The sequence below is a fragment of the Paramormyrops kingsleyae genome, chromosome 11 (assembly GCF_048594095.1).
Source record: "Paramormyrops kingsleyae isolate MSU_618 chromosome 11, PKINGS_0.4, whole genome shotgun sequence".
NCBI classification, from domain to species: Eukaryota; Metazoa; Chordata; class Actinopteri; order Osteoglossiformes; family Mormyridae; genus Paramormyrops; species Paramormyrops kingsleyae.
In genome coordinates this window covers 30,253,324-30,266,501 of record NC_132807.1, presented here as the reverse complement: position 1 = coordinate 30,266,501, position 13,178 = coordinate 30,253,324, and the positions used below count along the sequence as shown (strand labels likewise).

General features: G+C 40.8%; 1 protein-coding gene across 17 annotated transcripts in view; it reads left to right on the top strand.

Moving 5' to 3' along the window:
- Positions 1-308: 308 nt before the first annotated feature.
- Positions 309-13,178, top strand: part of LOC111843352 (MAP kinase-activating death domain protein-like) — a 64,135-nt gene continuing 51,265 nt past the window's right edge. For 16 of the 17 annotated variants that reach the window (XR_011993884.1, XM_023810867.2, XM_023810864.2 and 13 more), the window contains exon 1: positions 309-468. The gene's annotated coding sequence lies outside the window, so the exon portion shown is untranslated. Of the gene's footprint in view, positions 469-1,781; positions 1,988-13,178 lie in introns of all 17 variants that reach the window. The other variant, XM_072718378.1, reaches the window with a different exon arrangement.

Sequence of the window (13,178 nt, the reverse complement as noted above, 5' to 3'; positions counted from 1 at the left end):
TACAGCTGTATTAAAACAGCAATGGAATTAATTCACAAAAGCACATTTACATTTTTCATATTATGAAATCAGTAGTATTATTAAATCAATTATTATCATTATTATTAGACATATTAGGCAACTGTTTCGATGTACACGGGGAACTAACTGATATATTTTCGCGTGCTATGGCAATATATCATTTAACTAGACGAACAAAGGGACGTGTAAAGAAAGGGATACAGAATCCGACATATTGGGGCGCCCTTGGGCTTTTGTGGGCCGTGACACCCCCGCCTCGTTGAATGGTAGCTTCTGGCGGTCCCCGCCCTGCAGTTATGCGGAACTGCGTGTGGCTGCTACGAGGCTGGCAGAGCAGCTGCCAGTGCTGCGTACCGCCCGAGCGGCGCTGAGAGCTGAGATGTGGACGATGTCTCGCCAGATCTGGGCAGCGTTCCAGTTATTCCATTAAGAAGAGGCTAGAGACAGGTAAGGGATGGAGTCGTGTTGCCTTCCTCTGCTTGCATGCCTGGGCTTCCAAACGCTAACATGGAGATCAGATAGATAGTGGTTTATCTGGCGATACAGATGGATGTAGATGTTGGTGCTCCGGAAGCGCCCGCCCGCTGTGGCTGTAGTGTAAGTTGCACGGTCGCAAAGCGGACGCCTAATTTGAGGTGATCAAGGTCTTATTATTCAGCAGGTGGGCATAAGCCTCAGGGCGACTGCCTGAAAGCAAGGTGATCGCCCCCCTTTGGTGCGGACGCGGTGTTTAGGGAGTTGAATACCACAGGTCATTGTGGGTTTGGGGTGGACCGGGCACCGCTATAGTAGGCGACCAGTAAGCCCCCGATCTTCCTAGTGCGCTGCACGCCATGTGTCCGGTGATGTCCGGGCAATCATGCGAATTTGGGCACATTAAGAAGCATGCCATATCGTGTAGTGCTCTGCGTTATGAAAGAGTCTGGCGCGCCGTACTGTCATCTCGCTGCTGGTGTACCACATTATTGCAATGGTTGTCTTTCGTATTTAGACCAAGCAGACACGGCCAGATGTTGATGCCGATTGTTGGCTGGAGTGAAGTTGCAAATGCTGAAGCGAGCACGGGGGCGTTAATTGGTCTGCTGTTATGGAGTGATCTCTCTTTTGTTGGCTGCTTGAAGCGCATGTCCAAGGGCAGAATTGTCTGTCAGCAGCTTCTGTGCATCCCTCGCATTGGCTGTATGACAGTGATTTGATGGCTGGTTGTCTAACTCTTTATTTCCTGAATCGAATGGTACTCATGCTGGGACGATGTGGGAAGTCTGTCACGGGCGTAGCCCTGCACCCCTGAGGTTGCTGTTAGGGTGGTGAAACGTGCGTGGTGGGAAGTGCGGTTCCAGCAGGTGTCCAGCCAAGGTCACATTTTAGGCCTGGTCACGATGCTAAGGCGAGACAAGGCAAGGAATGAATATCCCACATAAAACATCAGGATTTTAAAACACATAAAACACAGAAACGTGCACAAATTGGGTTCCACAGCTCTCCTGGGAATATCCACATCACATTTATTTATTTACCAAATGCTTTTATGAATCAAGTCTCGTATAACTGAGAGAGCAGGGTTATCTAGGCTCCGCAGCAATTGGGGTTAAGTGCCTTTCTCAAAAGCCCAACAGTGAAATCATTCTCCTGGCCATGGGATTTGAACCGGTGACCTTCTGATCACAGGTACAGAGTTGTAACCAACAGAGCCACACATGAGCTTTTCTCAGGTCACAGGATTATAGTTGCGCCCCGTTTGCATAATGTTTACTTTCTAGGTTGGGTCTCCGGTTCTGGCTTCTTGGCATGAGGAGGAGCCCAAAGACTCGCCAAGCGCGACCAGGGAGCTCAGGCGTCACTCTGGCACTGAGTGCCGATGGCATTCCAGCAAACGCTGCGAGGGGTCCTGCGGAGAGTTTGTCGCTGTCGGAGCTGGGGGAGGTGACGCATGGTTGGTGTCAGCAGGAGCCACTTTGTTTACTAGGTGTGTTGGTGTGCCCTTGTTGAAAGGAGCTGTCACTGCGACTCAGACGTGTGACACTTCATCAGATTCACTGGTGGTGAAGCTAAATACAATGTGGAGAGCGCATGGTCAAGGAGAAATCGTTAACGATTTCTATTTAAAGGTGCCCGTGTATTGATTTATTGTTCCTCCTTTGATAAATGAGACTAACAAGAAAATTATAATAAACCAAGCATATAAATCAGACTCAGAATCTGTCTGAGAATTTAAATGTTCGCCTACTCTTTGTTAGTTACCATAACAGAAGTAATTTAAAGGCCAGTTAGTAGGTTATTGGTTATTTAAGGACTGTTATTTTTGCATTGTCTACATGTTTTTTCTTAATGGAATCGGGAAGCAGTGTATGTATTAATACCTTTTCATAAGTTTAGCTATGCTTAATCTCATGTTGTATTTTTGTCTTATAGTGAAATACTGTGGCACCCAAAATTCATGTTAGGAAAAAGGTACTGTCAGTTTAAGACCTATGTATATGCTAGGTACCATATTTAACAGAAAAGTTTGTGTTTACAGTAACGGAAAGCTAGCAGAATAATTAAAAAGTGTACATTCACTGGGTCTTAGGAATGATAATACATAATTGTTGATGCAGTAGAAAAATGCTCCTTGGAAATTTATCTGCTGCCTTGATATATTGTACTTTTATTGACCCCTGGAGAGAAATTAGGAGTTCAGATGGACTCCTAAAAAAATAACAAAAAAAACAAGTCTGTCATGCATTGAATGAAGTGCCTTTCATTGTAGGCACAATATTCCCAAAATGTGACCAAAAATATGTCATTTTGGTGGAACCTTTCCATCTGAGTTTTATATATACATTCCAGCTATATTTAGGAGTTCCCAGCTCCCAGTCCATAGCCAGTATTCCACTGGACTGTGGAACACTGGGAGGTGTGGGGGAGGGGTTGCTTCATTTCGAGAAAAAATAATGCATATTTTCAAATTTTCTGCGATGGATTAGCACCCCATCCTGGCTTATTCTCCACCTTGTGTCTGTAGATTCTGTAGAGGTGTTGAACCCCCACAGCCCTACATAGGACAACTGGGTATAGAGGATGGATGGATTTATTTTCTTATTTTTATTTTCTTTATTTTCTTATTTTATTCTGAAAAAAATGGAAATGGTCAAACTTATGAAATTGCCAGTTGATTTACTGATATCCCTCTCCCTCGGTATGTGAAATTTTTCTACACCCTATTACGGTCCACGAGTATTGTAAGATTGGGAAGCCCTACTTCTCATTAATCTGATTTCACACTGCCAGGAATCAATATAATATATGAGCATTAAAAATATTTCTCCCCACATTGTAGGTTGTCTGCAGTTTGTTTGCGCCTTTCATAACACAAATATGGGGTGAATTTCACTTTTGAATTGTAGTGAAAATGTAGTACAAAGTACGTTTTGTCTGTTAAATAGCCCTGATTTCTGTTTGTTTGTGTGGTTTTACCAGTGAAGCCTTTCATTTTGCTTCGTCAATGAATTGCATGAAAACCCAGGTGGTACTGAAACATTAGAGAATTCTATAAATGACTGTATAAATGTCTTCAGCGCTGAACCAGGCAGCTATTTTGTCTCCTTTTTAGGCATGTAAAACAAGCTGAGATCAGTTAAGAATCCCTTAGCCTTCTGATACATAAATCCTGGCTTGTACTGAACCATTTTTAGGGTTGTTCATAATTCTGACTGCAGCTGTAGGGTTCCGAGCATAAATCAAGTCTGAAGGACATGAAAAAACATCAGACATTGCGTTAGTGACTGATATGAGCCGCTCTACAGTGTGGAAAGTACTGATTTGCAGTTCTTTTTCTTAACTGCCAATCACAATAAGGTTAAAAACAGTAAAGTGTTAGGAATTGAAATACAAGGATTGTATTCTATCTTGCATAAGAAGGTAGTGGAGGATAAAAAATTCCAGTGCATAAAAGAGACCTCAGTGGATTAAGGTAAGACCTTCCACTAGTCGCAAATTAGGAAGCCTGTTGAGAAGATGTCATGTGGACCGGTACCAAACTATGTCAGGGATTACTATCATTAATAATAATAATAATAATAATAATAATTAATAATAATTATTCATAATAATGTATAATCTGGCTAAATTCATGGAAACCTGAAGATGAATGAGAATGCAGTGCCTTTTTTCTTTTGAGAATTGAGTCCAGTATTTACCCTTTTATAGACTGCCTCGCGAATACTGTAATACTTTGTTGGAGTGCCTTTAGCTTTGATAATGGTGCACATTCGTCAATGCATTGTTCGCACGTACTCATGCAGCGTTTTTCTTCATCCAGATTTGCATTCATTTCTCTTTGAAATCTTGTATTGATGATAGGTGAATCGAACCACTCTATAAAGTCTTCCTTAGCCATCTCAAAGACTAAGATCAGGACTCTGTGGTGGCCAATTCATGTGTGAAAATGATTCCTCATGCTCCCTGAAGCACTCTATGACAATTTGAGCCCGATGAATCTTGGTATTATCATCCTGGAATATGCCCATGCCATTAGGAAAGGAAAAATCCATTGATGGGATACCCTGGTCATTCAGGAGATTCAGGCACTCAGCTGACTTCACTTTATTGCTGCATGACGTTGCTGAACTGTAATACTGATCCAGTCTTTGGCTCTTAAGTACTTGCTGGTTTAAACTAAAGCCGTGCCTTTTTTGGCCAAGCAGTGTATTAATTCATTTCCAGTGCACCCTCATAGTTGATGGAATCCTACCAGAGTGGTTTCCGGTGGAGTAAATTATCGCAGCTTGAAGATCTTGACTTTGCCGATGACCTAGCTGCTCTCTCCTCAAAACTACTTCATTTGCAGGAGAAGACTGACAGAGTGAACACCTCTGCCAAGCAAACAGGTGTCAAATTCAGTGCCTAAAACACAAGTGATGTGCTTAAATGCCAACCTTAGTGCACCTATCACTATAAATGATGTGCCACTTAAAATATGTTGTGGAGTTTACAAAAGCATTCACAAGACTTCAGCCCATCTGGCAGTATAAACAGTTCATCCTGAGAACAAAGGTCAGACTCTACAACAGCAATGTCAGACCTGTTCTTGCGTATGGCTCTGAATGCTGGTGTGTTGTAAAGGGGGACATGAACAACATCGATGTCTATGACAATGGATGGACAAAGGATATCTTCTCAGTAGGGGTGGGCGATATAACCAAAATCTTCTATCACGGTAGAAGCAATTTTCTACCTCGATAACGATATATATCACAATATAGCAATTTGTATCTGGAAATGCATAAATAAAAATTCAAACACAAAGAAACTGTTTTATATAATGTAATTTTATTTAAAATTGCAGCATTACTTTAAGTAAAAAAAACAACCATACTGTTTACTGCAATGTATTGTACTGCATTTTTTGACATATTCGTTTGGATGCTTGGATTTGAGAGCTGCACCGTCTTCTTCCATTGTCGAAGTGAATGTGTATTGCGTGGTTACCTAACATGCAACGTCACGTGATCTCAATCGCGATTAAGACGATAGACCAAAATCTCTATCGGTTGACAAATTTCTACCGGTTAGTCAAGTCTACCGGTATATCGGCCACCCCTACTTCTCAGGAAGATATCTACTGGCCCGAGAAGATCTCTAATGAAGAGCTTTCCAGTCAAACAAAGAGCCAGAGTGTGGTGTTGGGGATCAAGCACCAACACTTAAGATGGCTTGGTGACGTCCTCAGAATGGACCACAACCGTAAACCAAAGGTTGCTCTGAGATAGACAGGAATTGGGAAGCGCAAACAAGGCTGACCTAAACAACTAGGTGGACATGAAGTCGAAGTCAAAGGGAGGTGACCCTCTCGTTTACCCATCTGTGATAAATGAGCTGTAGGAGATCATGTAGCCCAAGGCAGGACCAAATGCAGGCAAATCACCGACACGCTATCTGCCTTTCAGGATGAAAAGGATTAATGGTATGGCATTCATTTAGTGTTTGTGGTTTCTAGTCTTGTGCTCTGTGCTTGGAGAACTTGATTCAAGGGTACAGAGGTTTGGCCGTGGCCTTAAGCTAACAGCCTTCAAGCTATGAACCCATGTTCCAAACCATGTCACTATTTTAAAATTGGCAAAATTTTGTTATCATGATTAAAACCAACAGTTTTCAAAATACGGTCACATGGTTATGTAAAAGCCTTAATTTCTCAGGAAGTAACAGACATAATTTTATAAGCCGACATTTTGGCCAGTTATATATGAGGGGGTGGCTCTATAATGGTTTCCACATTTGGATTTCAAATTAAAATGTATTTCAAATTGCCAAGAGCTTCAAAAACACCTCGTACCCTGCATCATGGATACTGCTCCAGTGACATGTACAGTTAATTTTTTTTTTTTAATCAGTAAAACCTTACTTGAGGAGCACAAATACTTAGTAGAGCTTAGCAGAGTTACTACTGAAGTAGAAGTCATGAACAAATATAGTAGCTACTTAAGACATTGAAGATGAGTCATGATTCATTAATAATGAACAAAAGATGAAATCAGTTTCACTTCATTGTGTTATTCATTACTTGTTCCTTCAGTAGCTCCTCAGTAGTTAGTTATTAGCTCCTTCAGTTGTTCACAGAGGTTTACAGAATTAACAGATACAGTAACATATATAGTAACTGCTCGAGATAAAAGTAATTCATTATTGATGAACGAACATGAGATCAGTATGTAACTAACACTTAGTTTGTGGTTAACTAATACATTGGTAATAGCTTAATACTATGTTATTTATGCCCCATCAAGTAAGGTGTTACCAAAAAATCTTTCACTTATTTTATTTTCTCAGACTTAATATCAGGAATGTAAATAAACAAAACAAAATGATTATTAAAGATTATAAATGATTTCAAATTAATGTTGTCCTTTAATTTCATGTCATTGGTGTTACATGATTTTATATTCTTGTAAAATAATTTTTAACAAAAAAAGCATTTAATAGTGTAACATATTGATTATAGTGTGAGTAATTATATACAAGTCAACAGCATTATAAGGAGCATTATAAGTGAGCATTATAAGGAAGTTAGAGATTAACTAATCGAATTGCATGCATTTAGAATAGGGTGCAAAAAATATCCAAGAGGTTGGACATCCCAGTAAGCACTGTTGGATCAATACCGAGTATGTGTAAGCCACAGCAAACCTGCTATCCTTCAAAACTCAACAAGGACATAAGAAATAGACAGGTGATGGAAGCCAAACTATAGGCCAACTATCACTCTGAAGGAGCTGTAGAATTCAGTGGCTGAGAGTGGAGTGAAGGTACACCAATGAATTATGTCAGGAGCGTACTGGATGACAGTGTGGGAGGGTTAGGGTTAGGGTTAGCCCTAACTATGTCAGGAGCGTACTGCATGACAGTGTGGGAGGGCTAGGGTTAGCCCTAACCCTAACTGTCAGGAGTGTACTGCATGACAGTGTGGGAGGGTTAGGGTTAGGGTTAGGGTTAGCCCTAACTATGTCAGGAGCGTACTGGATGACAGTGTGGGAGGGTTAGGGTTAGGGTTAGCCCTAACTATGTCAGGAGCGTACTGCATGACAGTGTGGGAGGGTTAGGGTTAGCCCTAACTATGTCAGGAGCGTACTGGATGACAGTGTGGGAGGGTTAGGGTTAGCCCTAACTATGTCAGGAGCGTACTGGATGACAGTGTGGGAGGGTTAGGGTTAGCCCTAACTATGTCAGGAGCGTACTGGATGACAGTGTGGGAGGGTTAGGGTTAGGGTTAGCCCTAACTATGTCAGGAGCGTACTGCATGACAGTGTGGGAGGGTTAGGGTTAGGGTTAGGGATAGCATCATGCTATCTGGAGGAACTGAGGGACTGGACATTTTGTCAAAACAGAAGGGAAAATGAATGGAGCAAAATACAGGAAGATATTACAAGAAGACCTGCTTCAATCTGCAAAAAAACTGAAACTTGGGAAAAAGTTCATCTTTCAGCAGAAAACTTATCCTAAGTACAAGGCCAATGCAATACATGAGTAATTAAAAAACAAAATGGTGAATATTGTCAAAGTTAAAGTTTGTGGCTTTCTTTTGAAAATAGCAGTCAACAAGTGACAGCCAGACTACTTGAGGGACCTGGAGCAAGTCTGACATGAAGAATGGGCGAAAATCACCCCTCTGCAGTATAAAGCTGGTAGCTACTTGCCCCAGAATACTTAGAGCTGTTTTTGGGTTGGTGTAGCAAATACTAACGTGCTGGGGTTCTATACTTAAGCAAGCAGCATTTTTCAGTTTTTGGATTTCTTTAAAGGATTTACTTTCAAATAATTGATTTTGACTTCATTTTTTTTTTCCTGAAATACTATGTGTATATCATTTGTAATCCAGTCAAATTTGATCAAGGCACAGTATTTGTTGTTTCAACATGAGCTGTTTACTTCAGAATGTATCTGTTATGCACTGTCAGGCGAGCAGGGAATATGGTGCATCAGGGGAATCAGGGTCAGGCAGACTGAAGTCCAAAAACAAAGGGGTTTATTCGGGTAAACCGGCAGACAAGGGCCCAGACAGGAAACAACATTACAACGTCAATGACAGACCTAGGGAACCTGACTTGAATGAGGACTGAAGTACACAGGACTTAATGATGGAAACCCGGAACAGCCGATAACAATCAGGGATTCACGCGAGGTAAATGAGGGGGCGTGGCACACAGGAGGATCGAACGAGCAGGTCATGACAGCATTTGGGCCTATTTCATTGTCATTTTACATTGTTTTGCCAAGCTTATATAATCATTCAAAGTAAATTACCTGATTGAAATACAATAATGAATGTTGTGGGGAAAAGACTTCAACTGATACGTTTGAAATACTTCTGTATAAAGTCACTGGTGTTATGTTTTGCTGCTAATGTTACTGGATGAACAGCCATTTTGTTAGGTTACCCAAATCCAATTTAAATATTCAATCTCAATAATTTGTCATTTTAAAATTTGAATTTTGAGATGAAAAGTTTGAAAGCTAGCTAAAACATATACATTTTGAAAACTAATCTTAGGTTTTGCTTTATAAGATTGTTAAAAAAAATTCTTGGTTTTGTGATCTGTCCTGTTGCGTTCAAGTGCTTGAGTTCAAATAATCAGATAATATTTTTTGAGGGCAGAATAGTCATCTAAAATGTTGTAACACCAATGACGGAAAATACGGAACAACCATAATATTAAAATCAAATAATCAAACAAAAGATGTCCTTTATAATTATTAATAATGAAAAGATATTGAACTTTTGGCCACCAACTTTTGTTGAAGTAAAAAAAAATAATTCTGAAAATTTTGCAAGTTAGAAAATCATATTTTGAAAATGCCTTATTTTCACACCAACCTGGTCCAGCTGTTGAGTAAGCCAAGTTCTAACCTTTGCACACTCACGTTACAGCAGTGTTCCTCAAACCGGTCCTCGGGGCCCCCTACATGGCCCACGTTTATGCTAGGGGGGGAGCAGAACTGTGGACTGTCTGACATGGAGCTGGGGGGGGAGCAGAAATGTGGAACGTCTTGGGGTCCCCTGGGGCTAGCTTAAGAAACACTGATTTACAGGACCCACCATGCAGAAAGTGGTCAGCTTGCTCTGGTTCTTCTCACTGTTTGATGTGTTTGAAGCACTGGCACTAAGCTGTAAACCACATAATGATTTTCTCCTTCATTTGAGGAGGGCAGCTGTGATCCTCTTCAGCCATTTTGCCTCAGTGTTTGGTTTCCATGTTATAGGGGTGAGGACCATCCATTTAATAGTGTTTTTATTTTTGAAGATGGTTAGGCATCAAGCTGTACACCCAGATCAGCTGCCTTTTTTTGGTCAAGGCAATTTGATTGGACATGCTATTTTGTTTTATTGTCTTGTTTGTCATATCATGTTTCATAATAATACTGGGATTGGCAGATTTTTTTTCTACTATCCTCAATGGCGTATGGCGTGAAGCAGGGTACAAGACAAGGGTGCAATTACTCAAGCTGCATGCTGTTGGAATTTTCAAATATTGCAATGTGATTTTTTTGTGATATTTGCGATGTAATATTTATACTGGAAAAAAGCTATTCAAAATTTACCCAAAATAAAGTAGCCAAGTTCTTGGGAGCCAATAAAGTCGAAGTTGGGGGTGTTGCCGTGAGGTGTGCGGACAAATGCTTGCTTTTGTTCAATTTTGCCTCCAGTGTTGAATCCGAAATATTTCCATACAGCGGAAGGCAAATGTTTTTTGCTTACCAGTCCTTGTTCACCTTTCTCCTCCTCAATCATTTGTTAAATTTCTCACAAACATGAGAAAATACCGTATACCATGGAATAATGTCTGGAAGGTATGGTGGTATGAAAAATTAGCCTAATTGTAGTCCAGCTGATTATTGCGGTCCTTGTGATGTATATGAATAGCATTGTCACGTGATGTCTAGCCTAGCCTAGCCTAGCCTAGCCTAGCCTAGCGTATACACATCCTCACACAAACATACATTTACTCAGCCATTCGCAGGCATTTCTGGGAAGAAACTGAAGTACCTGTATGAACATCATTAGACCATGAAAACTCACAAAAGGAAGCAACTGGATATTTACCTGTTCATTTGCATAGGAGAAGACTGCATCTGCATGACACCATGTGAGTAAAACACCTGGTGTGTCTTTAATATCCATCCTGTGAAATGGCTCCGTGAACCAAGCAGAACACCAAGTGCTACAGGAATTAAGGTAGCTCTGTTAAATTGGTAAATCCACTCCTGATCTGTTCAGACTTATGTTCCACAGCCCATTATCTTGTTCAGTATCATTCAGGGGTTTTGTTAAGATGTATCTTCACCTTAAAACATGTATCTTCACCTTAATACTGAACAGTAAAGATTTAAAAAATGAATTTGAGCTTCTAGTTAAAGATGCATAATATGTTGGTTAACAAATCAATAATGGTCAAAATTGTTAGCAGATATTTCAAATTTATAAGTATTTACAGTTAGGTATTGAGGTCTGGTATTGCTAAGTACTAAAATAATGGAGATGACGGTCTTGGACAGTAAGCCAGTTTCTGAAAGGGAGGATGAGAGATTTTGTGGGCTAATTCACCATTTAGATGAGGTCTCAAAGTACCAGCCCAATAGATGTTTTTAAATCATTATTAAATCTGGCTCACATGCTTGTTTTTGACAGGATAATTATTATTTAAGTGTAGATGTTAAATACCTTGGTAAGTGTTGCATCTGTAATATTGGAAATTTTATAAATAGGGCTGTGCTTTAGAGTAGAGCAGTGTTTCCCCATCCGGTCCACGATTTTGCTCCCTCCCAGCTCCCTGCCTTTGCTTCCTACTGGGAGACTGAGTGGGGGCCCCGGGGCCCGGATTGGGAAACAGTGGTATAGAATAGTACACATTTCTATTAACTCTGGAAGCAAGGCCATTGGTTTCATTTTGGCTTGTCTTTCTGCCTGACCTCTAGCTTACTTTTTCCATTTCTGTTTGCCAAGCCTTGACGACTTGGAAAAGGCTGTTGTTTCCCTAGAACTAATCTTTCAGATATTCTCAACTATTAGCACTTAAGTAAATCAATTATTTGAGCTCCCATAGAATACTGGAGGTCACCGTCTCTGATGTAGAGACCCCAACTTTGTCCAAGCTGATACAGATGGTGTTTTGTTGTTAGATATTACAGTGTAGTGTTCATGTACTGTGGGGCTGGAGTGTGGGAAGGCTGTTTGCTGTCCAGGGTGGAACACACAGCTGAAGTTTATCACTGCTAAGACAAACAGCACCTTTTACAGCGACACCCAGATCGAATTGTGTTTTGCTCTCCATTCCTTGTGTGGTTGGATATAATATTTATTATAGTTTTCAAAGGAGGAATGAATTTAAAGTTTAATCTATTTCAGGACCTGCTCAGCTGTTATTTATAGATTTTCTGGCATTGTTACAGCATCATATTTATGAGTAACGTAAAAAGTAAAACACTAGAGCCATGGGACATAAGGCACGAGCCAGCTAACCCGTCGTAGCATTTGGTGGCACTGTAGTGGCACTCCGCTAGGGGGACAGACGCAGCCCCAGAAGGCCTCATTTACGTGCATGTTAAACCTGATCTGCGTGTGCTTTATCAGCAAATGACCCCTCCCTGCATTTTATTTCTGTGTGTGTTAGGGTCAGTAGTGTGTTGATTAAAAATAGCAGTCTCTGTTGGGGCTGTGAAGAAACCAGATTGCGTTGCTACGGCAACAGAGAGCCAAGCTGAATCAGATTACCTTGGGGCTGCCGGCTGCAATGGGAGGTGGGAGAGGAGGTGGTAATCATGTGTACCTGCGCTGTCCCTTCAGCCTGTGCTGTTGAGTGATGGCCCAAGGTTGTCACTGATGCCGGCTCTGTGGTGGGGCGCACTTCCCCGTCATCTTATTCTCCATCACTGGAACAGGGCCTCACGCTCGCACTGTGCCAACATTATCCATCAATGTGATTTATTACCTGTGATTGTAACTCCAAGGCCAAGACATGAAATGCTTGTCAGCAGTCAGGAAAGACACCTCAGCATTTAATTGTGTCAGCAGTGTTCTTTAGAGGGGGGGTTTCCATTTTCCATCCATGTTTCACTCTCCTTTTTACTTTCCTCATTGTATCTTAATGCTTTTTTGACTCCCACTTGGATAGCATCTGTAATACAGGTCTCACTGGTAACTTATGTTATGATATCTCCAATTAATCAGAATGTTAATCGTATCAGTATATTTTTTGTACACATTGTACTATCGTGGTTAGTGTACGTTGTTTGGAAAAATAATCCTTGACTTTTTATATCTATGACACTTAGAGGGTATTTAAAGATGCTGAATCTCTGTCTGAGTTGTATTGTCAATCAGAAGGAGAGGTACACTGCTATGGGTTCTTTCAGGTATGTTGTGCTTAACTTAATAAACATGCATGTTAGTGATCATCTATTCTCATCCTCCCTACTATCCACCTGTGAAGCTGGTTGTCATATAGGAATACAGACTACACCCAGAACACAGATTTGTGGTGTATTTAGGCTGTATATGAGACCATTTGTGATGTCTACATTGTTCCCTACAAAGTTTACAACGTCATGTGGGTTCAGTGCTGGTCTTATTTTGGGTAGCTCTTGCTTATGCCAGAGGTGGAAAGTACAAATCCAGACCAAGATTT